Raw genomic sequence first — 26,128 nt, forward strand, 5'->3', positions numbered from 1 at the left:
ATCTCTGGATCCGAAAATCCGTTAAAGTTCCTCATCAGAGCCAAGAGGCATGCTCCGACTCCTGCGGCTCTCCTCCTGATGGACTAGCAGCAAGGTCTCCAGTCCCCAAAGGCTCTTCTTGGGGGGACTCGTGGACGTTCTCCGCGGGCTTAGCTGGTTCTGGTCTGATCCTCGAAGAAGATTTCGGAACCGTCTTGAAGTCCTTCGACTCCCTCCTGGGAGGGATGCAGGATTCCAACAAAGATGGTGGGGGGCTCTTCTCTGCCTCCACCCGAGTGGACTTCTCGGCGCGAGGTGGGGTTTCTCCCATTGGTGCGATGGGAGAACGCATCATCTCACGAGAATCCCGAGGACGGAAAACCCTCGTCCAAGGGGGATGGAGAGAAAGTCTGGGGAGGGGAGGGGGCCTTCCTCGACGGCTTCCGAGGAACATGTTTCGCCCTTGGAGAAGTAACCACGTTGTCCACTCCTCTCTTCCTCTTCAGGGGGGCCGATAGCCGCTAATTTGAGGCCTAGTTCAGAGAGAGCGGGCTTGAAAGCCTGCGCAACCGCTTTGATCAAGGGCCCAAACCAGGGCAGCCGACTGACAGCAGCACTGTCAGACACACCCTCTGGAGAGAAGGGATCGTAAGATCCCTAGGAGTGGAAACTACAACTGGGTCTGCCTGAAAGGAAGAAGCTGTAGAAGAAAAGATCCTGGACCTGTCCGGAGATTTTCCTCCCTCCGCTGGGCGCGCGGGCGAGCGATGGCGTGCGGGCGAGCGATGGTGTACGGACGAGCGGTGGCGCACAGGCGAGCGGTGGCGCACAGGCGAGCGGTGGCGTTGGCGAACGATGGAGCACAGGAGAAGAAGCTCGTGGGCGCACAGGCGACAGGGCGCGCGGGCGCATAGGTGACGGGGGCGCATGGGCGCGTTGGTGCGTGTTCTGGAGACCTCGGATGGAGTGCAGCCACAGGATGTTGAAGGGCCCGTAAGGGCGAAGCCGTAGGGCGCGTGCGTGCAGGGGGAACATCCCTAGCGCGCGGGCGCTCAGAAGGGCGCTCATCAGGAATCGAAGTTCTGGCAGTGGGCGCGCGATGGAGACAGCGGGCGATGGCGAGTAGGCAAGGGATAGTGAGCAGGCGAGGTCTGATGGCGAGTCGGCGATCGTGGAGGAGAGTCCTGGCGAGCAGGAGAGGAAGAAGACTTCTCCTTGGAGCCCTGATTCGAAGATCGAGGGCGAGCAGGCAAGCGTTGGCGAGCAGGCAAGCGTTGGCGAGCAGGCAAGCGTTGGCGAGCAGGAGAGCACTGGCGATCAGGAGAGCGCTGGCGAGCAGGAGAGGAAGAAGACTTCTCCTTGGAGCCCTGATCCGAAGATCGAGGGCGAGCAGGCAAGCGCTGGCGAGCAGGAGAGCGCTGACGAGCAGGAGACCGAGGGCGTCCATGGCGTGTATCAGGCCGAGGGTGAGCAGAGGTCCGTTGGCGAGCAGGAGATCATGGGCGCGTAGTCTCTGGAACTGCAGGCCAAACAGGAGCTCGTGGGTGTGCAGGAGCTCGTGGGCATGCAGGAGAGCGCTGGCGAGATGAGACAGCAACAAGTGAGCGCTTGCGCGCAGTAGTGCGCTTGCGCGCAGTAGTGCGCTGGTGCGCAGGCGAACGTTGGCGCACAGGGGAAACCTGGTGCTTAAGGGACTTACACACAATGTGTAAAAGCCCCTTTTGCCCCGAAGGGACCGGTGCCCGATCGAAAACGGGATGTGTGGGTGTCCACAGCGCGTCAGCAGCCAGGAAAGGTGAAGGCAGGTCAGCAGGTCTGGTCGGCGTAGGAGATCGCGAACGATCTGCGGAGAAGTCCAAGTCCAAGGAAGTAGCAGGAACGGTAGCTGAAGGACGAGGTTCCTCTGCGGGGGACTGCGAGGATGAAGATCCGAAGAGGCGCCTCCTAACACCCTTGTGAGGAGAAGGAAGACCTCGGCGACGAAGAGGAAGGCGAGCCTTACGTCAGATGCGTCCTCTGGGAGCAGCAGGCAAACCATCGGCAGTCCTCCGAAGAGGAGTCTCTGTCAGTGAACTCCCCCGGGGGGGAGAGTCACCCGCAGGAGAGACCATTGGACTTGGTTCCTCCCTTGAAGGATGTTCGGAGGGGGAGCTAAGCCTTCAGCTACAACAGGAGCGGTTTGAACACACTCATTGGAAGCGTCTGCCACAACAGCCTCGACAATAGACAAGAGGGTCAACCTCTGCTACCGCCGGTGACTGTTTGACAGCTGCTCCCAACCTGATCATGTCAAACAGGGCTACCTTGGAGGGCGAACCCTGAACCCCCAAGGAAGCCCACAGCTGCAAAAGATCATTATTAATTACATCAGGAGAAACAATTAAATCCTCCCCCAGGGGAGGAAGACGAGCTGCCTCGCTATGGGAGGCAACTCCCTCTCCCAAACCCCGAGATCGGTCAACAACAGTACGGCATACGCTACCACTCGACGGCCTCTCACGAGAGACCGACCGAGTGGGAGCTTCGGAGGAAGTTTAGGCTATGGAAGAAGAGTCCTTAGGATTTTCCTTCTTCAAAGAATTCTTTGAAGAAGAAATATCCCGTTTGGACTTCCAGCGCCGAGACCTCTCCAACTGGGAGGTAGGCCACTCCTTACATTCCATACAAACATTATCACTTTCACACCGCTGACCCCTACAATAAGGGCATAAGGTGTGAGGATCTGTCTCGATGGAAGACATGAAGGTCCCACAAGGGCGGGCAGGTAACCCAGGGCACTTCCGCATTGTAGAGGCCAACTTCACAACACTCTGAGAAAAAGAAAGAAAAAGCAATGATTAATGGCTGTCAAAGAGGAGAGGGTGAAAGCGGACACGTCCGATCACCACCCGAGCCAAAGTAAAAGAGAAGCCACAACACAGGTGTGTGAGGGGGAGGGTAGCTAACTACCCTCCCTACCCCCCCCCCCCGCTAACTAGCGATGGGGTAATAATCCCTCGTTAAATTTTTATGGCTCGTCCTTTCAGCTACGCTGAAAGTAAATACCCACTTTAAATAGCGTGGTTTGTATTCCAGTTACGGAACAACTCCAAATTAAGGGAAGAATTATAAAAAACTCTAGATTCTCTGTTACATTCAGGTACATATTTAATTTCCTTAATAGGAATAAACCTAACAGATTCAGCTTTACCATTACCTCTTGATCTATTTTCCAAGATTTTATTACTATCAATTATGACAAGACTACCTCTCTTACTGGTTTACAAGGTTCATAAGAATCAATTCTGTCATAAAAAAAAGTTTCCTTTGTGAAGGATGAACAAAATTGACTACTGTACCAAATGGAATACTGTAACCCCATTGGCCAACTTAATTACTCTAACCTTAATATTAAACAACTCTAGTCTAAATCTAACTGACTAAATTCCTGAAGGATATCATTCCCTAGGATATCCAATATATTTACAATTTCAGAATTCCTTCCTGGGTAATTATTACATACAGAATAACCTGCAGATTCCAAATTTTTAACTACAGAAGGCAACATAGGAATTTGGAGGGAAAGATTAAAATTTTCCAATGAAAAAAAAAAAAAAAAAAGAAGAAAAAAAAAAAAAAAAAAGACTACTTTTTCCCACAAGGCATTGTTAAATCAGCTACCAAATGAAATCCCTCACTAACTCTAGCTGGCAACCCAAAAGAAGAAATTAACCTAGACAAAGGAGCACCACAATAATCTCCTAATTTACTATCAACAATTTGTTTATTAATAACACTAAACTGGGCTCCAGTGTCTAATAGAAAACAACATTTAAAAGATTTCCTACCCCTACCAACTTAGAGTGTAATAAAGGGAACAAATATTTCAGAACCTGATTGAAAACTTAATACTTTTTTACCAAGATCCTTAATAGCATGAGGGCACATTGCTCCATGATGTTCAGATTTATTGCAAGAAAACATTTATAAGGTAACAATGATTTATTTCCCGGACATTCCGAGGCCCCATGCCTATCACTCAAGCATTTAATGCATAAAGTTAGTTCTTCAACTCTATTCTTCCTAGCTTGCAAAGTATCAAACCTAGTGCATTTAGAAGAGTTATGACCTGTTTCTTTACAAAATTTACATCTACCAGAAGATAAAGATTTACTGGTAAATTAAACTTTATTAGAGTCATTACTAGCAGATGATTTATTACCATATTTTGATTGTTGGAAATTTTGGTCTTTACCTTCATATTTAACTTTCGGTTTCCACCAGAATTTTCATTATGACCTAAACTAAGGCGTGCAATAATACTCTGATAATTACCTAACAACTGGTTAAAATTAGGATAAGAAGATCCTGTAGTTCTAGAGAGTTCTATCAAAAAAATTCTAGGAAGTTTCCTATTTACAATTCTGCATTAGCAACAGAGCAGCCGAATCGACTTCAATCAGATCTATGCCAAGTCCCTTCAAGTCAATGAATTTATTATTCAAAGATCTAACCAAAGATTCTACTTCACTAAGGGATTTTACTTCAGAAGTGTTCAAAACTTCACCTATTACTTGATCAATTATGTTGTCTTCATCCAGAAAATTAAGATCTAATTGCCTAAAAGCCAAATCAAAACCCTCATCATTTACTGTAATGTTTTCTACTACACTTGATGCTTCACCTAACAAATAACCCTTTAAACAAATAAACTTTTGAGCATTAGTTAGGTTAGGCATACCAGCCAAAGCATTATTATAATGCTTCTTAAAAGTTAAAATAGGCAAATGGATTAGCTGCACTGTTTTCAAACTTCTGAATTTGAATAGGAGGGAGAGGCAACTGTACAATTTTACTAGAACTATTTTGAGGAGTATTCTTACCTCCAAACAAATTATCAAAGTTTAATCTAAATTCAGACAGAGTTTTCTGTACTTCCTAATGATAATCTCTTGCTGCTTCCATAATACTAACTAGTTCATCTTCAGCAGCAATTTCACAAATGCTTGCATCAAAATTCTCAACTATTACTAAATTAGCATCAATTTTATGAATAAATTCTTGTAACAAATGACCATTGATTTGATCGTCCTTTAAAGAGTCAATCTTCCTAACATCAAGAGTTATTAAACCCCTAACATAAGCCCTCTTTTTAATTAACTTTTTTATTTCACCCTCATTCATCTTGAACAATGCTATTAACCAATACTAAATTACCCAAGGAAAAATTTAAACTTAATCAAGTCAATGCAAAACAAGTTATCAGTTACTTCCTAATGAAAAAATACAGCATATTATGCTAACAGCAAAACTAGGCTAATCAACAGGTTATAAAAATGAAAAGACTACTAAATTAACCTAAGCTTAAATTATTACAAGAAAAAAATAAGACCGATACTGCTCCTTTCCTTATAAGGAATAACAGCAGTACTGTATACAAAAAATCCTGACATTACAAAAACTAGATGAGCCCAAAGAGGACAAAAAAGTACATACTTGACACTAGAACAGCTAAACTAACTTTACTTTAGGCCTTTGCTCATACTAAAAGTCAGCCATTCTCCAAGCCAACTTCACACTGCCATCATAATTGAGGTGTACTCCATCCCTGGCATAAAGGCGTGGGTCGGAAAATCCATTAACCTCTTTCATGATAAACAAACTATCCTTGCCCTTCCATTTATTCAACCACTTATTGAATTTATTTGATTTTGCTTTAAAATCCTGCCGCAAAGCGTCAAAACTTTCACAGTGGTTAAAAAAGAACCTATCCTCTATTTGAGCAAAAATGTTATTTTTATTAATAAAATAAATTTTTGAATATACTTACCCGATAATCATGTAGCTGTCAACTCCGTTGCCCGACAGAATTCTATGGAGGGATACGCCAGCTATCACAATACTAGAAGGGGGTGTACTTACCAGCGCCACCTGTGGCCAGGTACTCAATCATTTGTTGTTGACACCTCCTCAATTATTCCTCGGTCCACTGGTTCTCTCTGGGGAGGAAAGGGAGGGTCGATTAAATCATGATTATCGGGTAAGTATATTCAAAAATTTATTTTATTAATAAAAATAACATTTTTCAATATTAAACTTACCCGATAATCATGTAGCTGATTCACACCCAGGGAGGTGGGTGAAAACCAGTGTACATGATTAAAGGATAGCTAAGTATCCCAAATTTCATATAACAGTTATCTCAAATAACAATGAAATAATAAGTACCTGGTAAGGAAGTCGAATAGAACCGTTACTCTGCCTTTTATTTAAAGTTCGTCTTCCTTACTGAGCGCAGCGTTCCTCTTGGAGGCTGAATCAACCCAAAGGTGCCAAAGTACAAGGGGTTGCAACCCTACTAAAGGACCTCTACCAAACCTTTAACCCAGGCGCTTCTCAAGAATGAATAGACCACCCGCCAAATCCAAGGATGCGGAAGGCTTCTTAGCCTACCGTAACAACCATAAAAACAACAATAAAAGTATTCAAGAGAAAGGTTAAAAAGGTTATGGGATTAAGGGAATGTAGTGGCTGAGCCCTCACCTACTACTGCACTCGCTGCTACGAATGGTCCCAGGGTGTAGCAGTTCTCGTAAAGAGACTGGACATCTTTCAGATAAAATGATGCAAACACTGACTTGCTCCTCCAATAGGTTGCATCCATAATGCTCTGCAGAGAACGGTTTTTATTAAAGGCCAACGAAGTAGCTACAGCTCTTACTTCGTGGGTCCTTACCTTCAGCAATGCAAGGTCTTCCTCCTTTAAGTGAGAATGTGCTTCTCTGATCAGAAGCCTTATATAGTACGAAAGCCCATTCTTGGACATGGGTCTCGAGGGTTTCTTGATGGCACACCATAAGGCTTCTGACTGTCCTCGAATAGGTTTAGACCTCTTCAGATAATATTTGAGAGCTCTGACAGGGCAAAGAACTCTCTCTAGTTCGTTACCTACCATGTTGGAGAGGCTAGGTATTTCGAACGATCTAGGCCAAGGACGTGAAGGAAGCTCGTTCTTTGCTAGGAATCCAAGCTGAAAAGAACATGTAGCTGATTCGGTTGTGAAACCAATGTTCTTGCTGAAGGCATGAACCTCACTGACTCTCTTAGCTGTTGCAAGGCAAACGAGAAAAGCAGTCTTGAGGGTAAGATCCTTGAAGGAAGCTGACTGGAGAGGTTCGAACCTAGATGTCATAAGGAACCTTAAGACTACGTCCAGATTCCAGCCTGGAGTGGAAAGACGACGTTCTTTAGACGTCTCAAAAGACTTGAGAATGTCTTGAAGGTCCTTGTTGGAAGACAGGTCCAAACCCCTGTGGCGGAGGACTGAGGCCAACATGCTCCTATACCCCTTAATCGTAGATGTTGAAAGGGATCTCTCATTCCTAAGATGAAGAAGGAAGTCAGCTATTTGGATCACAGAGGTATTGGTAGAGGATATAGAATTGGCTCTACACCAGCTTCGGAAGACCTCCCACTTAGACTGGTAGACTCTACGAGTAGAAATTCTTCTAGCTCTGGCAATCGCACTGGCTGCCTCCTTCGAAAAGCCTCTAGCTCTAGCGAATCTTTCGACAGTCTGAAGGCAGTCAGTCGAAGAGCGTGGAGGTTTGGGTGCAACCTGTCTACGTGTGGTTGACGTAGAAGGTCCACTCTTAGAGGTAGAGTCCTGGGGAAGTCGACTAGCCATTGAAGTACCTCTGTGTACCATTCTCTTGCAGGCCAAAGGGGAGCAACCAGCGTCAGCCGTGTCCCTTCGTGCGAGACGAATTTCTGCAGAACTTTGTTTATAATCTTGAACGGAGGGAATGCGTACAGGTCGAGATGGGACCAGTTCAGAAGAAAAGCATCTACATGAACCGCTGCAGGGTCTGGAACAGGGGAACAATAAAGCGGAAGTCTCTTGGTGATGGAGGTGGCAAACAGGTCTATGGTAGGTTGACCCCACAACGTCCAAAGTCTGTTGCACACACTCTTGTGGAGGGTCCATTCCGTGGGAATGACCTGATTCCTTCTGCTGAGGCGATCCGCTGAAACATTCATATCGCCCTGGATGAACCTCGTGACCAGTGTGAGGTTTAGACCTCTTGACCAAATGAGGAGGTCCCTTGCGATCTCGTAAAGGCTCCTCGAATGGGTCCCTCCTTGCTTGGAGATGTAAGCCAAGGCTGTGGTGTTGTCTGAATTCACCTCCACCACTTTGCCTAGCAGGAGGGACTTGAAGTTCAACAGGGCAAGATGAACTGCTAACAGTTCCTTGCAGTTGATGTGGAGTAATCCTTGTTCCTTGTTCCACACTCCTGAGCATTCCCGTCCGTCCAAGGTCGCACCCCAGCCCGAGTCCGATGTATCCGAGAAGAGATGAAGATGGGGGGTCTGGATGGCCAATGATAGACCCTCCTTGAGAAGAAGATTGTGCTTCCACCACCGGAGAGTGGTCTTCATCTCTTGGTTGATAGGGATAGAGACTGCTTCTAGAGTCGAGCCTTTGTCCCAATGAGCTGCAAGATGGAATTGAAGAGGGCGGAGGTGGAGTCTCCCTAGCTCGATAAACAGGGCCAGAGATGAGAGGGTCCCTGTGAGACTCATCCACTGTCTCACTGAGCAATTGCTCCTCTTCAGCATGCTCATGATGCACTCTAGGGCTTGGTTTATCCTGGGGGCCGATGGAAAAGCCCGAAAATCCCGACTCTGAATCTCCATTCCCAGGTACACAATGGATTGGGAGGGAATGAGTTGAGATTTCTCTATATTGACTAATAGACCTAGGTCTCTGATTAGATCTAAAGTCCAAGAGAGGTTCTCCAGACAACGACGACTCGTGGAGGCTCTCAACAGCCAGTCGTCTAGGTAGAGGGAGGCTCTGATGTTCGATAAGTGCAGGAATTTCGCTACATTCCTCATCAGATGAGTAAAGACCATAGGAGCTGTGCTTAGGCCAAAACACAGGGCTTGGAACTGATAGACAACCTTTCCGAAAACGAATCTCAGGAAAGGTTGGGAGTCTGGATGAATGGGAACGTGAAAGTATGCATCTTTCAAGTCCAACGAGACCATCCAGTCCTCCTGTCTGACCACTGCTAAGACCGACTTGGTCGTCTCCATTGTGAACGTCTGCTTGGTGACATACTCGTTGAGAGAGCTGACGTCCAGCACCGGTCTCCAACCTCCTGTCTTTTTGGCCACAAGAAAGAGACTGTTGTAGAAGCCCGGGGATTGATGGTCCCGGACTATAACCACTGCCTTCTTCTGCACAAGTAGCGACACCTCCTGTTGCAATGCTAGCCTCTTGTCCTCTTCTTTGTAGTTGGGAGAGAGGTTGATGGGCGATGTGGTCAGAGGCGGTTTGAGGCAGAATGGAATCCTGTAACCGTACCTCAGCCAACTGACAGACTGTGCGTCTGCACCTCTCTTCTCCCAGGCTTGCCAGAAGATCTTGAGCCTGGCTCCTACTGTTGTCTGGAGAATCTGAGAGTCAGTGCTTTCCCTTAGATGTCCTGGGTCCTTTCCTAGACTTGCCCCTGTGAGAGTCTGGACGGGAGCTTCCTCGGCTGGGGGCTCTACCACGAAAGGGCGGTATGAACCTAGTGGCCGGGGTATCAGCCACTGGAGAGCGATAAGTCTTGGGGACAGAGGTGGTAACCTTAGACTTACGAGCCGATGAGGCTACAAGATCGTGCGTGTCCTTCTGTATCAGGGCAGCCGACAAGTCCTTAACTAGCTCCTCGGGAAAGAGGAACTTTGAGAGTGGAGCAAAAAGGAGCTGTGACCGCTGGCACGGTGTAATGCTGGCTGAGAGGAAGGTACACAGTTGTTCCCTTTTCTTCAACACCCCTGATACAAATAACGACGCTAGCTCACCCGATCCATCCCTGATAGCCTTATCCATGCAGGACATAATTAGCATGGCAGAGTCTTTGTCCGCAGGAGATGTTTTCTTGCTGAGGGCTCCCAGGCACCAGTCGAGAAAGTTGAACATTTCGAAAGCTCTGAACAACCCTTTCAGAAGATGATCCAGGTCTGAGAAGGTCCAACAAACCTTCGAGCGTCTCATCGCAGTCCTCCTAGGCGAGTCCACCAGACTTGAGAAGTCAGCCTGGGCAGAGGCAGGAACTCCCAAGCCTGGTGCTTCCCCTGTGGCATACCAAACGCAACCTTTCGATGCGAGCTTCGTTGGAGGGAACATGAAGGAAGTCTTGCCCAGGTGTTGTTTAGACTGAAGCCACTCCCCTAAGGTCCTTAAGGCCCTCTTGGAGGATCTAGCTAGGACAAGCTTAGTATAGCTCGACTTAGCTTGTTGTACGCCTAGCGAAAACTCAGATGGAGGAGAGCGGGGAACAGCAGAGACGAAGTGGTCAGGGTAAAGCTCCCTGAGTAGAGCCAAGACCTTTCTAAAATCAACAGACAATGGAGAAAGCTTAGACTCCTCCACGTCTGATGAGGGATCAAGATGTGCCTCCTCATCATCCGACACTTCATCAGCAGAAGGTAGCGAAGCAAAAGGACCAGAATGCTGAACCGCAGAGTCAGAACGGGTAGGAACAACAACAGAGGTTTCCTCAACTTGAGGGAAAACCTGAGGTTCAGACTGCATAGGCTGAACAACAGTCGGAGCAGAAGGCAGGTGCAAGGGAGAAGGAGGTTGACTCCTAGCAAGAGTTGCACCCAAGGATTGCACCAGCTGAGCGGAGGACGGAGGCGGAGTAGTCCGTTCCTGTTCCTGAGAGATGAGTGGAGCATGAGAGGGTTGAGGCTGCGCAGAACAAGGTAAAGTTCTAGCAAGCTGAGGCTCCTGAGGCGCAAGTCCATGGTGTGGATGAGCTTGCCTAGATGAGGGTTGAACTCGGTGCAGCGCTGGTTGAGCAGACAGACTCACGGAGGGGAGAGGTTGTTGTACCCCAACCGAGAGTTGCACCACTGGTGGAGCAGCAAGGGGAGGAGGAGGAAGAGTGTAACTCTCCTGATCCCAAAGCAAGGGTTGCCTTAAAGAAGGCTGAGGCTGAACAACACTGTGAACAGCAAACTCCGAAAGTGGTTCAACATCGTACGCCTGGCAGATGGTGCTGCGACCAGGCGGAGCAGGTGCAGGCTGGGCGAGCACAGGCGGAGCAGGTGCAGGCTGGTCGAGCACAGGTGCAGCGAGAACAGGTGGAGGGAGTGCAGGCGGTGCAACACTCTCAGCCCGACACTCACGCATCAAGTCCGAAAGCTGAACTTGCATGGACTGAAGCAGGGTCCACTTGGGGTCGGCAGAAACGATAACAGACTGAGGTAAAGTCACAGTCGGGGTCTGTATAGGCAGAACCTTACTCCTCTTGGGCGGAGTACAGTCGACCGATGACAGAGGCGAGTCGGAGCTGAGCCAATGACTACAACCTGGCTGAGCACTCGCTGACTGAACTCTACGTTTAAGCGGTCTCGAGACCTGAGACCAACGTTTCTTCCCTGCATGAAGATCAGCGGACGAGAAGACGGGCTCAATCGTCTGCAGGTGGGAGTGACGGTCTAAGGAAGACACGCCCGCAACCACCGAGGATAATTCTGTGCGCCTAACAAGGCCTGTCGAACCCTTAAGCCCTTCGACATTGCTTCTCCCCTGGGCATGGGAGCTTGCAAGAGGTCCCGGACTGGGAGGACGACTGGCTCGCACAGAAAAATCCTCACGCACCACACTGGCACCACTAGCACTTGGCACTGCACAGACACTAGCACTCGTCACAGCACTGGCACTATTTCCACCCACTGCACTCTTGGCCTTCAGTTCTTTAACCTCGGCCATCAGAGACTTATGGTCACTTACCACTGATTCTACTTTATCTCCTAAAGCCTGAATAGCACGCAAAACAGTTGACATATCAGGCGGAGGGCACACAGTAGGTTCGGGGGTAGCCACTACAGGGGTAGGAAAAGGTAGGGGATCATGAGGTGAGGAAAACATAGAAGAGTGAGAAGAACTTCTCCTAACTCTAGTTCTCTCTAACTTGGATGAATATTTTAAAAGACGTACAAAATCCAATTCCGAAAGTCCGGCGCACTCCTCACACCGATTTTCTAATAGACAGGGCCTGTCCCTACAGTCAGAACAAGCGGTGTGAGGATCTACCGAGACCTTCGGAATACGCCTATTGCAAGACCTACATCGTCTATGGGAGGGAGCTTGCGAAACGTCAGACATCTTGTTTCAAAGAGTAAGTCAAAGGGTGATCCAAAAACAAGCAAAAATTCATTAACCGTTAATCAGAGTTTATATAAAAGCTAACTAGCTAATATAAAAAGGATTCCAGTATGCGACAGCCGTTAATCTAAGAGAATACTTCACCAAATATCCATGAATAAACTCGAAGACCATGAGCGTATCCCAGAACGTCTAGCCGGAAGCACGACAGAGGAATAATTGAGGAGGTGTCAACAACAAATGATTGAGTACCTGGCCACAGGTGGCGCTGGTAAGTACACCCCCTTCTAGTATTGTGATAGCTGGCGTATCCCTCCATAGAATTCTGTCGGGCAACGGAGTTGACAGCTACATGATTATCGGGTAAGTTTAATATTGAAAAATTAGTTTTGCATCAGGACAATTATTTTAGCAATTCAGCAAAGGCCTCGCAACAGCGCTCTACTTGCCATACCTCCGCAGTACTTTGGATAGCATCTAAATCATTGCTGCCCAAGAACACAAAAAGATACGACTTGGCCTAGACCTCCTAGGGGTAGCAAAATACCGCTCAACTTCAACCTTGATGTTTTCAAAAGGTTGCTCCCCCTTTGCAAATGTAACTATACCCATCACATTCTTCTAGGCGTAAATCTGACAACCTTCTCACTCAGCTATGCCCAACAACAAGAGTCATAGCCGAACAAAACAAAACAACCAAGACGAAAAGCAAACTGAAGTCTTACAGGAAAAAAAAATGGTTTTAAAAATTTGAATGTTAGAATTATCTAACTCAAATAAATAATAGGCAAGTCTTTATTTTACAACTTACCTGCACTATTTCCAGGAACAATCTCTTTGTTTTTTCAAATTTTAAATTCACTATTAAAGGCAAAAGAACACTCGTTCTCAAGGTCCGGCCGGTACTGAAATTCTGCAGAGACTGAACTCCCGGTCGGACTAAAACATATCATCAACTCCGTTTTCTTTACCTTGTCCAAAACTCTCAAACAACCGTTGAAAAACAAAGACGGGAAAACAAAGCGGTTTCCTTATAAGGAATACATTTAACATTAAAATGTTATTTTGATAATAAAATAAATTTTTGAATATACTTAACCAGTGATTATAATAGCTGCAGCTCTGCTGCTCGACAGAAAACTCTACGGAAAAAATCCGCCAGCGATCGCTATGCAGGTAGGGGGTGTACTTCAACAGCGCCATCTGTCGTCCAAGTACCCAGTACTCATTGTAAACAAAGAACTCAATTTTCTCCTCGGTCCACTGCGTCTCTATTGGGGAGGAAGGGAGGGTCCTTTAATTTATAATCACCGGGTAAGTATATTCAAAAATTTATTTTATTATCAAAATAACATTTTTCAATATTTAACTTAGCCGGTGATTATAATAGCTGATTCACACCCAGGGGGGTGGGTAGAGACCAGCAATATATGTTTACATTATTATGAGCTAAGGATTTTTTATTTCATTTTAGAAGTTATCAAAATAACAAAAATAAAATAAATAGGTACCTCGTAAGGAAGTCGACTTGAACAATTACTCTGCCTTTTTAAGTACGTCTTCCTTACGGAGCCTTGCGATCCTCTTAGGATGCTGAGCGACCCCTAGGATCTGAAGTATGAAGGGTTGCAACCCATACCACAGGACCTCATCAAAACCTCTAATCTAGGCGCTTCTCAAGAAAAGAATTTGACCACCCGCCAAATCAACCAGGATGCGAAAGGCTTCTTAGCCTTCCGGACAACCCAAAAACAACAATAAAAAACATTTCAAGAGAAAGATTAAAAAGGTTATGGAATTAGGGGATTGTAGTGGTTGAGCCCTCACCCACTACTGCACTCGCTGCTACGAATGGTCCCAGAGTGTAGCAGTTCTCGTAAAGAGACTGGACATCCTTAAGATAAAAAGACGCGAACACTGACTTGCTTCTCCAATAGGTTGCATCCATTATACTTCGCAGAGATCTATTTTGTTTAAAGGCCACTGAAGTTGCGACAGCTCTAACTTCATGTGTCCTTACCTTCAGCAAAGCTTGGTCTTCCTCACTCAGATGTGAATGAGCTTCTCGTATTAACAGTCTGATAAAATAGGATAAAGCATTCTTTGACATAGGCAAAGATGGTTTCTTAACTGAACACCATAAAGCTTCTGACTGTCCTCGTAAAGGTTTAGTTCGTCTTAAATAGAACTTAAGAGCTCTCACAGGGCATAAGACTCTTTCTAGTTCATTTCCAACCATATTTGATAGGCTTGGAATGTCGAACGATTTCGGCCAAGGACGAGAAGGTAGCTCGTTTTTGGCTAGAAAACCAAGTTGTAGAGAACATGTAGCCGTTTCAGATGAAAATCCGATGTTCCTGCTGAAGCGTGAATCTCACTGACTCTTTTAGCTGTGGCTAAGCAAACCAGGAAAAGTGTCTTTAATGTGAGATCTTTAAAGGAGGCTGATTGTAGCGGCTCGAACCTTTCTGACATGAGGAATCTTAGTACCACGTCTAAATTCCAACCAGGTGTAGCCAAACGACGCTCCTTCGTGGTCTCAAAAGACCTAAGGAGGTCCTGTAGATCTTTGTTGTTGGAAAGATCTAAGCCTCTGTGACAGAAGACTGATGCCAACATGCTTCTGTAACCCTTGATAGTGGGAGCTGAAAGAGATCGTTCTTTCCTCAGGTATAAAAGGAAGTCAGCTATTTGAGTTACAGAGGTACTGGTCGAGGATACCGATACTGACTTGCACCAGTTTCGGAAGACTTCCCACTTCGATTGGTAGACTCTAAGGGTGGATGTCCTCCTTGCTCTAGCAATCGCCCTGGCTGCCTCCTTCGAAAAGCCTCTAGCTCTCGAGAGTCTTTCGATAGTCTGAAGGCAGTCGGACGAAGAGCGTGGAGGCCTTGGTGTACCTTCTTTACGTGTGGCTGACGTAGAAGGTCCACCCTTAGAGGAAGAGTTCTGGGAACGTCCACTAGCCATCGAAGTACCTCGGTGAACCATTCTCTCGCGGGCCAGAGGGGAGCAACTAACGTCAACCTTGTCCCTTCGTGAGAGGAGAACTTCTGCAGTACCTTGTTGACAATCTTGAACGGGGGGAATGCATATAGGTCTAGATGTGACCAATCTAGGAGAAAGGCATCTATATGAACTGCTGCTGGGTCCGGGATTGGTGAGCAATATATTGGGAGCCTCTTGGTCATCGAGGTTGCGAAGAGATCTATGGTTGGCTGGCCCCATGTGGCCCAAAGTCTCTTGCACACATCCTTGTGTAGGGTCCATTCTGTTGGAATGATTTATCCCTTCCGACTGAGGCAATCTGCCATGACATTCAAGTTGCCTTGGATGAACCTCGTTACTAGTGAAATGTTTAGACCTTTTGACCAGGTGAGGAGGTCCCTTGCGATCTCGTACAACGTCATAGAGTGGGTCCCTCCTTGCTTGGAGATGTACGCCAAAGCCGTGGTGTTGTCCGAGTTCACCTCCACCACTTTGCCTTGAAGGAGAGACTTGAAGCTTTTCAAGGCCAGATGAACTGCCAGTAGCTCCTTGCAGTTGATATGCATTGTCCTTTGACTCGAGTTCCAAGTTCCCGAGCATTCCCGACCGTCCAATGTCGCGCCCCAGCCTGTGTCCGATGCGTCCGAGAAGAGAACGTGGTTGGGAGTCTGAACAGCCAGGGGCTGACCCTCTCTGAGGCTGATACTGTCCTTCCACCAAGTCAGGGAAGACTTCATCTTCTCGGAAATGGGGATCGAGACCGCTTCTAGCGTCTTGTCCTTTTTCCAGTAAACAGCTAGGTGATATTGAAGAGGACGGAGGTGTAGTCTTCCTAATGATACGAACTGTTCCAGGGATGATAGTGTCCCTATCAGACTCATCCACTGCCTGACTGAACATCGTTCCTTCTTCAGCATGTTCTGGATGCATAACAGGGCTTGACTTGTTCTGGGGGCCGACGGAAAAGCCCGAAAAACTAGACTGTGAATCTCCATCCCTAAATACACAATAGTTTGGGATGGGACTACTAGAGACTTTTCCATATTGACAAGGAGACCCAATTCCTTGGTCAGATCTAGAGTCCACTTTAGATCCTTCAGACAGCGACGACTGAAAGAAGCTCCTAGAAGCCAGTCGTCCAAATAGAGGGAGGCTCGGATGTCCGCTAAATGAAGGAATTTGGCTACATTCCTCATCAGCCTCGTAAACACAAGAGGACCTGTGCTTAGGCCAAAGCACAGGGCTTGAAACTGGTAGACAACCTTTTCGTAAACAAATCTCAGAAAAGGTTGGGAGTCTGGGTGGATGGGGACGTGGAAGTATGCGTCCCTTAGGTCTAAAGAGACCATTCAGTCTTCCCTTCTGACCGCTGCTAGAACGGACTTTGTGGTCTCCATGGAGAACGTCTGCTTTGTGACAAAGACATTCAGCGCACTGACGTCTAGCACCGGCCTCCACCCTCCTGTCTTCTTTGCCACTAAGAAGAGACGGTTGTAGAAGCCCGGGGTTTGATGGTCCAGGACTTTGACTACCGCTCCCTTTTCTAGTAAGAGAGACACCTCCTGTTTCAATGCTCGTCTCTTGTCTTCCTCTCTGTACCTGGGAGAGAGATCGATGGGAGACGTTGCTAGAGGGGGTTTTCGTACAAACGGGATCTTGTACCCCTCTCTGAGCAACTTCATAGATTGTGCATCTGCGCCTCTCTTCTCCCAGGTCTGCCAGAAGTTCTTGAGTCTGGCTCCCACTGCTGTCTGAAGAAGTTGGCAGTCAGACTCTGCCTTTAAAGGACTTGGTTCCTTTCTTCTTCCCACGTCTCCCTTCGGCACGAGCACCTCCTCTGCTGGAGGCTCTGCCACGAAAGGGCGGAATAAATCGGGACGCTGGAGTGTCCATCCTTGGTCTAGCTGACAAGGTAGGCAAAGGGGTGGCTTTGCGGGCAGAGGACGCAACCAGGTCATGAGTGTCCTTCTGTATCAAAGAAGCAGCAATCTCCTTAATCAAGTCCTCTGGAAAAAGGCACTTAGAAAGAGGAGCAAACAGAAGTTCGGATCTTTGACAAGGTGTCACTCCAGCTGACAGGAAAGAGCAAAGGTTCTCACGCTTCTTGAGGACTCCGGATACGAACGATGCAGCAAGCTCATTAGAACCGTCACGTATGGCCTTGTCCATGCAGGACATGATGAGCAAGGAAGTTTCCTTCTCTGTCGGGGAAATCTTCCTGCTCAAAGCTCCCAGACACCAGTCCAAAAAGTTGAAAACCTCGAAGGCTCTAAATATCCCTTTCAACAGGTGGTCTAGGTCCGAAGATGACCAACATATCTTAGAGCGTCTCATGGCTAGCCTGCGGGGAGAGTCTACAAGACTTGAGAAGTCGCCCTGGGCAGAGGCAGGAACTCCCAAGCCGAGAACTTCTCCCGTGGCATACCAGACGCTCGATCTGGAAGAGAGTCTAGCAGGGGGAAACGTAAAGGCTGTCTTCCCTAGACTCTTTTTGGACTGCATCCATTCTCCTATCACTCGTAAAGCTCTCTTGGACGAGCGTGCGAGGACGAGTCTAGTAAAGGCAGGCGAGGATGACGGCGTACCTAATACAAACTCTGACGGAGGAGAGCGCGGAGCCACAGACACAAACTGGTCCGGAAACATCTCTTTGAACAGAGCAAGAACTTTTCTAAAGTCCAAAGAGGGTTGCGTGGACTTAGGCTCGTCAAGGTCCGAATGTGGTTCATCAACGTGTACCGCATCATCATCCTCAGAAAGTCCATCATCCGAGTATTGAGGAGGAAGCGGCAATGGAGTAGGTAACGGCTGGTTAGCCGAGTCCGGTCGCACGGGTGCACGCGTGACTGAACCGGACGCAACGTCATGGAACTGTTGCCCAGTCTGTGAGCTGGCAACAACCATAGCAGCGCGGGGACGCACAGCGTCTACTCCAGACGGTCTAATCTGATGAGGGTGAGCAGTGGCAACCACACTGGGTTGCGGAGGTTGACGCACTGCGTCAAAACAAAACAACTGACGGTTGTTGTACCTCGCGAACGTCAACGGAGGGCTCCGTGCGTCGCTGAACGTCAACATGCGGCTGGCAGGGCACATTGGAACGCATGGGTGGCGGGACTCTCTCAGCTGGAGTGCGCAAGAAGGTCGCCTCAGCGTCCACAGGACGCACAACCGAGTGTGTGGTTGGTTGTAGGCAAGAGGCTGGTGCAGCAGCAACCTTCTCCGCACGAAAGTCCTGCATCAGAGACGTTAATTGGGACTGCATGGTCTGCAGCAAAGACCACTTAGGGTCTGCAGGAGCAGGTGCGGCGACAGACGGTGTAACTGCCTGAGGCGGTACCGCTTTGCCTCTCTTAGGAGGTGAGCAGTCATCGTAAGACTGCAGCGAGTCCGAACTGACCCAGTGGCTACAACTGGGCCGTTGGACTTGCGCGGAAGGGACTGACTTGCGCTTAAGAGGTCGTGAGACCTTGGTCCATGGTTTCTTGCGAGAAACCTCTTCCGCAGACGAGGAATAAATGGGCTCTCTCGTCTTTGTGTGGGTGGGGCGATCTTGGGTAGATACGCCCGAAACCACGGAGGGAACTTCTGTTCGCTGATTAAAGCCTCTCGAACCCATTGGTCGTACGACATTGCTTCTCCCCTGGACTTGGGAGCTTGCAAGAGGTCCCGGACTAGGAGGACGACAGGCACGAACAGACGAACCCTCAAGCGCAACACTATCCACAACACTATCACTCACTTTATCACTTCCCACTGCACCTTTACACTTCAGCTCCTTGACGTCCGCCATGAGCTGGTTACGGTCACTAGCCAGGGACTCAACTCTCTCACCCAGAGCTTGGATGGCACGCATCATATCAGCCATTGAAGGTTCCTGAGTGCCAGAAGGGGGATTAGGAGCAACCACTACAGGGGAAGGAATAGGTTGTGGGGCATGAGGAGAGGAAAAATCAACAGAACGAGATGAACTTCTCCTGACTCTATCTCTCTCTAGCCTACGTGTATATTTTTGGAATTCGATAAAATCGAATTCCGAAAGCCCAACGCATTCCTCACATCGATCTTCCAATTGACAGGTTTTATCCCGACAATTGGAACAAACGGTGTGAGGATCGATAGAGGCCTTCGGAAGACGCCTTGAACAGTCCCTAGCATTACACTTCCTGAATTTTGGGACTTGAGAAGGGTCAGCCATTTTGAATTGGTCAAAGGGGAATTCAAAAACTATCCAAAGTCATCAACAAATAATCCGATATCAAAAAAAGAATGCAAAGATTTATTGAAGAGAAAGCCTGCACAGCGAAAGCTCAAAACTAGAATAGTGTACTTCACCAAATAGTTGTGAAAACAAATCCAGTTAGCAACAGCGAATTAGTAGGTCTTGCCGGTAGCACGACAGAGAGAAAATTGAGTTCTTTGTTTACAATGAGTACTGGGTACTTGGACGACAGATGGCGCTGTTGAAGTACACCCCCTACCTGCATAGCGATCGCTGGCGGATTTTTTCCGTAGAGTTTTCTGTCGAGCAGCAGAGCTGCAGCTATTATAATCACCGGCTAAGTTAAATATTGAAAATTAATTAATTCAACTAGAATACAAAAAGGGTTAAGTTAAAAATATACATTTAATATTAACAAAAGGCAATCATTGTTTACTTTCCATCCATAAACGAACACCAAAAATGAGTACAAAAAGTAAGGAACAAACTAGTCAAATCTACTATTCTCCCATGAATGCAATAACCATTCTCCAATCAACTATTTCTACACCTGTCCCCTTGCACATTGACGGATTTGGCTTCCACAAAGGATGAGGACAAGTAGATACAATAAGAGATCACAGAAACCTCTGATCAAGGCTAGGGGCGAGTAGGTAAGGGCCACTAACTCCGTTAAACCAGTGAAGTAGACCTATTGAGGTACAACTGAAGACTGCCATTCTCTGGACATGGGTGCCCAGGATGAAAAAAAATCTTGAAAACTCAATTAATGGACATTCCCCTTTTGATAAGTTTCTATTTGTCTCCAAGTTAAGTTTAGGCAACATTCTGGCATAACATTTTTTGGACTGCATGCGAGGAAATTAATGTACTTGTATTTTTGTCGGTAACTGCTTGAGGTCACTGACCACGTGTTTGGACCTCACAGTAGCCTAAAGCATAAGTTATTTACCATAAGATTTTAATTTTATTCTGTTTGATGGTTAATCTCATGTGTTCATAGAGTTTATCAATTTAAATGTTTTGTGTTGTAAATTGTGGTTAATATTTCATTTATTAATTTTGCCATTTGAATAAATCACTGTCGAGTTACTCCGATTCTCTTTACTGTAATAAATTAATTAGAATAGATTTAAAACATTGATATCTTCAACCCCATTATTTGAATTCTACCAATATAGTATAAAACGGGTGAGATGCACCAGAGATGTTGAGAGTAACCTACTGTAGGTATAAGCGAGTGTAAGCTTCTTCAACTTAGTGCTTTGAAGGTGAAGATCCCCACTTAACTTTACTTAACTACATCAATGCTCCCACCCATTGCCAGTTTCAAAAATTACTTGACGTAAAATTCCTGACCAGCATCTCACTGGGATTCCCGGCACGGAGCCTAACAGTGTAGATGACCTTAGACCTAACAAGGCTGAAGTAGGCTATCAAAATTACTTTTCTTTCGCGTGTGGAATTTTCAGGCTTCCTGACAGTACAATTTTTTTTTTTTTTTTTTTTTTTTTGAGTGGAGGTACGGGAATTACGTCATTAAAGTTAGTAATACGGTGTTTATGTCTTGAGTGCATGTACTCCCTTTCCTTCCCTAAAGAGACTTTCCCGGAACAACAAGTTACTACTCAACAATTAAATAACAGAAACACATTTCTCCACAATACTCACAGTAAGTTGATGTCGACCTGACCTGGGAGTTATACTGCAGTGACACCCAGGATGCACTGAAGGAATAAACTTCCAAATACGATTATACGAACGTTATTGTACTAGTTGCCAACATCAAAGTGATCACAATAGTTTGTTCCTCAGTGTTCAGATGGCGTTGTTTATATTTAAAATTTGTACTTTGGTTGAAACCAAAGACTATATACTGAAGGAAGATAGGAAGGCTGAGCCTAACAGCACTAAAATGAGTGTGTGAGAAAAAGATGCCAGATACTCCCATCCGAAACGAATGGCTCCATCTATTAAGAAAGCGGTTAAACATTCAGAGCCACAATCCTTGCGGGAATTTAGGATGGAGTTCGATTGTAAATTTGCGACATTATTTCATAATTTACATTACCACGTTATTATATTTTATTCTTATATCTATGACGTTCTTAAATTTTAGATAACTAAATTATAATTTTACAAAAGGGTACATTTATAGATTAATAAGAATACATATCCTTATGGTTCTGTCAGTTTTTTTTTTTTTACAGAAATTTAATAGCTATGTTTCTTATAATTTAGTTAATTTTCTTGCAATTTCAAGTATTGTATATTACAATCCTTTTTAAATATTCTATACCATATCACGTTGGAATAAAGTAAAACATACTGTATATCTGATTTGTTAAACTTAGTCATGTGTGATGTGTAGGCATACATTTGATTACAGTTTGTAGGCCATTGTAGAATGAGCCCGGGTCTTACACAAGGTAAGGCAATCTATACAGACAGACAGACAAATGATCTTAGGTGTATAAAAAACACAATTGTAATTTTTTTTTTATTGAAACGGAAATGCATGATGCACTCATGTATACTCTTTAGTAATATAAACTAATAAATGTATAGATATACAAACAAAAGGAATAAAATAACTCACTAAATTGAATCACACACAAAAGTAATCAAAAGGGGATGGAAATAGAAATAAGGTAGCATACAAGCCAACAAAAATGAAAGATAAATTACATCAAAGGAACTTTAATAAATCATACATAAGAAAATATAACAGTACATGATATTGCACATATAAAAATTGTAACCTCCCCCAGCAAAAAAAAAAATAACATACAAGCAAGCTATAATTACGCCATGAATAACATGCAAATAAACTCTTAATATAATTATATATGTTGTGAATTTCACCAGTTTATTAAATCTGCCCGATGTATTGGGCGCATCGCAAGGCCTTGAAGAGGCAATACTCCCCAAAACCCTTCAGGAGATAATTAAAATACAGCTATATTTTAACAAGTTTATTACAAAAATAATTATTTAATAGAAGGGAAATACATAATTAAACATTTACTCGACATACAGAAGAGACACTAGACTAAATGAACTCATGCGTTACTGAAAAAAAACTAAGTCCGCACCGGACTCAAAATTAATTAATCTTTTAACAAGTTACCTCGATAAACGGCATACCGAGGCCTTTTCACGTAATTTACAAGACGGCACTGATCCCCAATCACAAGGATCGACTAAATATACATAGATACAAATTTTACAGAACACTTGTAAAACCTATATGGAAACCGACCTGAGTACAATAGGGGGGGGGGGAGAGTACAATTAAGGACTTACTTCGACTGAGGACGGCGGATCAAAGAGGTAGAGCTGAGCTCTGCACCCCCCGACGTCACCTTGTTCCCGCGTTTTTTCTGAACCTAAATTTCTAGATAGGATATTTTCATCATGTTACAATAAAATGACATTAAATTTCTGAATCATAAATTACAAATGCTCAATTTCTTTAGCCTCAGCGCCTCCCCTACCAGGCGGTTGCTCTCTAGGTTCTAAAACAGTCTCGTCTTAAACCACATTCATTCGCCCGCGAGTTCTCTCAACCCTCCCTCCAATTTGACGTAACGTAGGTGGAGTTAAATGGCGGGAATTTCGAGTGATCAGTTCGAAATTCCCGACATCCTCCACGCCCCAAAATAAAGGAGCGATGAAATGTCGGTCAATTGGACAAGGCTGGACTCGGGGTGGGGGGAGTGACTTACTCCAAGACTCTGTTAGGCTCGCTGCGTAGCGCTCCGCAACGACTCGAACAGAGTACACACAATGTACAACACACAGCAATGTTACCCCGGGGCAATAAACTCTTACAGGTGTACACAAAATAATAATCCAAATGTACCTATACAACAGCTCAAATTAGGCAATGGGCCTAGCAATTGAAATGTACTCGTGTATAATACATATAAGGAATCAAATGGAATGGCAATTAGGCAATGGGTCTAAGACAAATCAGCTTGTCAAAAAAAAAAAAAAAAAAAAAAAAAAACAGCAGAAAATAGCAGTAATGTACACATACATGTTACAGACAATTCAAATGTAAAGGCAATTAGGCAATGGGCCTAAGACAATCAGAAAATGGCAAAATATCGCAATGGAAATGCATACATAGCAATTCAAATGTAAAGGCAATTAGGCAATGGGCCTAAGACAATCAGAAAATGGCAAAAATTCGCAATGGAAATGTATACATAACAGTTCAAATGTAAAGGCAATTAGGCAATGGGCCTAAGACAATTGAAAAATCGCAATTGAAATGTATTCACACAATACCAAAGTCAGTCTGCCTTTACTCACATTAATCGATACTTTTATAGCGCTGTTACATACAGGCTATTACTTGATGGAGTACAAGAGGGAGGGGGCTGGTTCTGTGCAACGCTCGGTCTGTACGCACGAGAGACCATCCCGTCCCCGTTCTCCACGCCCTACGCACTTCCAACTTCCGCAGATTCATGCACACCTTACAAACGGTTTCTCCATCCTCCCTACCTTCCAGATTGGACACTCCCCTTTTTCACTCACTGTTTGCAGCTACGTTTTATATATCGTCACCTTTCAGCAGACAGTCCATCAGTTCTCGCTGCTTCGCGGCAGCCCTTCTCAATGGGCGTGCAGAACGTCCTTGTGCGTTCGTCTGCTCTGATTCAGTTTCATTTTCACTTCTCTCACTAACTGCATAGTTCTCACCTTCATCGTCGGTGTCGACCGTTCCTGTGGCTGGTTGTTGAGTTGTCGTTGCTGGTGCCACATCCTGGTTATCCCCAGACGTCTCCACGATCCCTGGCATTCCTACTGTCGAACTGTACGCGCCCTCTTCTCTGTCATCGCCGCCGTCGTCGTCGTCTTCTCCTCCATCATCATCCTCAGAGGGGGCTATTTCTAGGGGAACCAGGTGGCTGACAGCTCGCAGTGACTCGACACCCTCGAACAACACTTTGGCCGAACGCACGACTCTGTCGTCGTCAGGATACGTCTCTATGACACGTCCAAGAGGCCATGTAGCTCTTTTCTTATTCTCTTGTTTAACTAGCACGATGTCTCCGGGGTGCAGCTTGGAGGGTTCCCCGGACCGACAGTCGTGCCGGGCTCTCAAGGCACTCAAGTATTCCCTTCTCCACCGTTATCAAAAGGCTTTCAAGGAATCTGTCAGTCTTAGGTAACGATCACGTAGCCTCTGAGAGGTGAAGGTTGCGTTGAGATGGTCGTCCAGCAAGATCGGTGCCATGAGGTGGACTTGGTGTCCTCTTAGCAAATGGGAGGGGGTGAGGACTTCATCCTCGCACTCGTCACTGCTGTACATAAGCGGCCGATTGTTCACCACTGCTTCTGCTTCTTTCACGAGGGTTAGCATGTGGGCGTCCGGCAGGTACTTCTTTCCGAGGGCTATCTGGAGGGTCCGTTTCGTTACCCCTATCAAACGCTCGAAGAACCCACCTTTCCAAGGTGCACGGGGCGTCTGAAACCGCCACTTTATGCCATTTTTCCTCAAGAACTGTTGGACTTCATCTTCTTCGTAAAGTCCCTGAAGGAGGTGGCTGGTAGTTTTGAAAGTTTGATGGTTATCGGACATGATGAGCTGCGGGGCACCATGGGTGGCACTAAACCTTCTTAGTGCTAACACGAATTCTTCTGCTTCCAGGGAGGGACAAAAGTCAAGGTACACGGCTCTGCTAGCCATGCATGTTATGATGAGTATGTAGTTTCGGTCTGTATGGCTGCTGTGTGGTCCACTCCGACTGCTGTGAAGGGTTTTGTGAGAGTGATCCTTTCCTTTGGCAGGGGGGGTGGTGGTGGCTGTTTCGTGAGAGGTTGGAAGGCCAGCTTGCATTCGGGACATTGTCGCACGGTTCGCTTCGCAATGGAACGTAGACCCGCCACCCAGCATTTCTGTCGAAAGATACCTATTAGAGTATTCACTCCACAATGCAAATGTAACTGATGTAAATAATTTAAATACATCCTGACTAAATGCCCTTTGGCTGGCAAGAGAATTAACTGATCAGTTTCTTCGACTCGGGACACTCGTCCCCTAGTGCAAATGAGACTATCTATTAAGACTAGATTCAATTGTCTGACAAAATTAGCAACTTCATGAGGGGGTCTAACTCCGCCCTCTAAGTAGGCATAAACGGTAGGCAAATAATGTTTTTGCTCTAATTGGACAACAATACCGAATGGATGCCGTTCTATCTTTGTAAACCTTTTGATTACTTCTACAACTCTCAACAAGAATTGGAAATCTACTTCCCTTTGCAGAATTTCCCATATCTCGCCTGGAGGGGAAGGATTCATTTCCTCTCTCAACTCCTGCACCGCCGCGACTGTTGCTTTTTCCTGGGTTGGATCTTCTTCCTTGTCAGGAACAGGCTTTCCCGTGGTCCAGAGGAATTCTGGACCGCTCCTCCACAGGGAGTTATTTAGCAGTTGTTGCGTCGTTGCACCTCTGGACAGGATATCAGCAGGGTTATGTTTACTGGGGACATCCATCAATCTCAAATGACAAATCTGCTGAATAAAAACAATCTCCGCTACTCGGTTAGATATAAAAACATTCTTGTGGTCCTTGGCCTCGGGAGATGCTACCCATGCCAATGTGACCTTACTGTCCGTCCATAGGACTACCTCTCGAGGTTCTATCAGTTCTTTGAGGGTTTTTGCTAATCTGCTGCCTAGCAACAATGCTAGCAGTTCTAGCTTTGGAATTGTAAATTTGTTCATTCCCTTCGGAGTGATCCTCATTTTACTTGTGACTATGGTTACGT

General features: G+C 45.9%; 1 protein-coding gene across 1 annotated transcript in view; it reads right to left on the minus strand.

The window, feature by feature from the left end:
* Positions 1-21,154, minus strand: part of LOC137647000 (dual specificity protein phosphatase 23-like) — a 203,748-nt gene extending 182,594 nt beyond the window's left edge. Inside the window, exon 1 of the mRNA XM_068380107.1 lies at positions 21,012-21,154. The gene's annotated coding sequence lies outside the window, so the exon portion shown is untranslated. The remainder of the gene's footprint in view (positions 1-21,011) is intronic.
* Between the last annotated feature and the right edge of the window lie 4,974 nt (positions 21,155-26,128).

The sequence above is a fragment of the Palaemon carinicauda genome, chromosome 9 (assembly GCF_036898095.1).
Source record: "Palaemon carinicauda isolate YSFRI2023 chromosome 9, ASM3689809v2, whole genome shotgun sequence".
In the NCBI taxonomy this organism is placed as follows: Eukaryota; Metazoa; Arthropoda; class Malacostraca; order Decapoda; family Palaemonidae; genus Palaemon; species Palaemon carinicauda.